We start from the raw sequence: 2,900 nt of genomic DNA, 5'->3' as shown, positions 1-2,900 counted from the left end.
ATGCCCCATGATTCTTTTCTTCAATCGATCTATGTTAAAAATATTATTTTTCCAAATTTGTTTACTTTTCCAATTTTAAACAGTATTGGTATAAATGGGAATGGTTAAATTCCAGCACTATGACTTAAAATTGACATTTCTGTTACCTGCAATAATATTAATTGGAATGTTTTATTACTGAATTTGCACAATGATTAGATTAGCAATTTGTTGAGATAAAGCAGACGTCTTCAAAGAATTGCCAGGGATTAATAACCAGAAAAAAAATCACCTCAGTTGCATTAAAAAAAAACTTGAGTTTAATGCAAGAAAGTACCCAATAAAATGATAATAAGAAGTTAATAAGTAAAACAGCCACTATATAAATCAGGGAGACTTCTGACTGCGTTCAGTGAAAACCAAATGAGTCAGAATTAAATAATGCCTCTGAGAAATGCACTAGAAAATGGAGACAGTGAAATAATCTAGCCAGGTAATTAATTAATTATTTGGCATTCTTACACCTGGAGTACTAAAAACAAAAAGAATTATGACAATGACTGACACATCTAGCTTTACATATTTATTGAATTGCCTCACTGACCGAAAGATACCATTTTACTTTGTGTTTCTGATTTAAACCCCAAACCTAAATTTACAGTGTCACATTAGCTATGCACAAGATAGAATGGTTTGAATAAGAATCTTTTGGGAGTTGTTAGGAAAAAAAATGTAGAATAGTAAGCATCAACAATTTTCTTCCCCAGGGCTTTTAAATGTTATGATCAAATATAGAAATCTACAGCACAGTACAGGCCCTTCAACTCAGTGTTGTGCCAAGCCAATAACCTACTCTAATTACTGCCTAGAATTTCCCCATTGCATAATCCTCCCTTTTTTTCAGATCTATGTACATATCTAATAGTCTCTAATAAAATCCCATTGTACCTGCCTCCATCACCATTACCACAGTGCATTCCACACATTCACCACTGTATGAAAAACTTAACTCTTACATCCACATCCTCCTCCTCCTCCTCCCCCTCCCCCCACCACCACCATGTACTTACTCTCAAGAACCTTAAAACTACATCCCTCATTTCAGCCCCTGGAAAAAGACCATGACCATTCAGACAATTCAAACCTCTCATCATCTTGTACACCTATCAGGTCACCCCCTCATCCACTGGCATGCCAAGGAGAAAAGACTAAGTTCACTCAACCTATCCTCATGAGATATGTTCTCCAATCCAGACAACATCCCCTGTCTATCATCCATATTTTTCCTGTAATGAGGTGGCCAGAAATGAACACAATATTCCAAGTGAGATCTAACCAATCCCTTGTATAATTGCAACATTACAGCATGGCTCTTGAATTCGATCCTATAGGTAATAAAGACCAACACACCATGCATCTTCTTAACCACACCACCAACTTGTCAGCAGCTTTGAGAGTCCTGAGTCCTGTAGACACAGAAACCAACATCTCTTAGTTCATCCACATGGCTCAGAGTCTTCTTATTAACATTGTATTCTATCTTCCAAGTGACCTGCCAAAATGAACCACTTCACACTTTTTTTAGGTTAAATTCCACCTGTCATTTCTCAGCCCAGTTCTACATCCAATCACTATCCCTTTGTTACCTCTGGCTTCCCTTCAGTCTATCCACAACGCCACCCACTTTTGAGTCATTTGCAAACTTACTAACCTCCCTCATCCAGATCATTTATATTTTTAAAAAAATCACCCAAAGAGGAGAGGTTCCAGAACACCACTGGTCACTGACCTCCATGCAGAATACTGACCATCCACAAACACTCTCCGCCTGAGCAATCCTATTCTGTATCCACAAACCAATGTCTCCTGGATTGCATGCCTCCGTAATTTCTGAATGAGCTTTGCCTGGGAACCTTATTAAATGCCTTACTGAAACCCATATATACTGCCTACCTTCATCAATGTTCTTTGTTACATCCACAAAGAATTCAATCAGACTTGCAAGACCATAACCTGATGAAGCTATTCTGACTATCTCTAATCTGATTGTTCCTCTCTAAATGCTTATAAAATCCTCTCTCAAGGATCTTCTCCAACTGCTTGCCCAGCTCTGAATAAGACTCACTGGTCCATTATTTTCTTGTTTATCTTTCCTCCCTTTTTTGAACAGGGGAACAACATTTGCAACACTCCAATCCTCTGGTACTTCTAACCCCATTGATAATGCAGAGATCAGCGTCAGTAGCCCAGAACCAAATTTAAGATTTTGGTTTTTACAAAGCCCGCGGCTGAAGGACTCGTATTTAAAATTAAGATTGAACTGTGACAAAAGCACAATATTTTCAAAATCCATATTAAAAACATAAGAAATTGGAGCAGGAGTAGGCCATCTGTGCTGTCAAACCGTACTCTGCCATTCAATGTGATCATGGTTGATCAGATGACATGCTCATCTCCATCTACCTGCCTTTTCCCCATACCTCTTAACTTCCTTACTATGTAGAAACCTTGTTTTAAATATATTTACTGAGGTCACCTCCCCTGCTTCAATGGGCAGCAAATTCCAGACTCAACACTCTCTGGGAAAAACAGTTCCTCCTCATCTCTGCCCGAAATTTACTACCCTGAATCTTGAGCCTATGTCCCCTAGTTCTAGTCTCTCCTACCAATGGGAACAACTTACTTACCATAATTTTAATTTTGTTTCTAGAAGATCCCCTTTCATTTTTCTAAATTCCAGTGAGTACAGTTCCAGATGACTTAATCTCTCCTCATAGGCCAACCCCTTTATCCCAGGAATCAACCTGGTGAACCTCCTCTCCACCACCTCCAAAGCCAGTACATCCACCCTCAAGTAAGAAAGTCCAGAACTGCACGCAGTACTCCAGATCCAGTCTCAAAAATTCTTTATACAGTTGCAG

At 38.7% G+C, this 2,900-nt stretch overlaps 1 protein-coding gene across 4 annotated transcripts in view; it reads right to left on the bottom strand.

Annotated features, from left to right (window-relative positions):
* prickle2b (prickle homolog 2b) overlaps window positions 1-2,900 on the bottom strand; it is a 281,661-nt gene that overhangs the window by 265,401 nt on the left and 13,360 nt on the right. The gene's annotated exons all lie outside the window — the stretch shown is intronic.

Source organism: Narcine bancroftii, chromosome 5 (genome assembly GCF_036971445.1).
Source record: "Narcine bancroftii isolate sNarBan1 chromosome 5, sNarBan1.hap1, whole genome shotgun sequence".
NCBI lineage: Eukaryota > Metazoa > Chordata > Chondrichthyes > Torpediniformes > Narcinidae > Narcine > Narcine bancroftii.
Note: the sequence above shows the minus strand (reverse complement) of the source record. Positions and strands in the feature narration are given on the sequence as shown.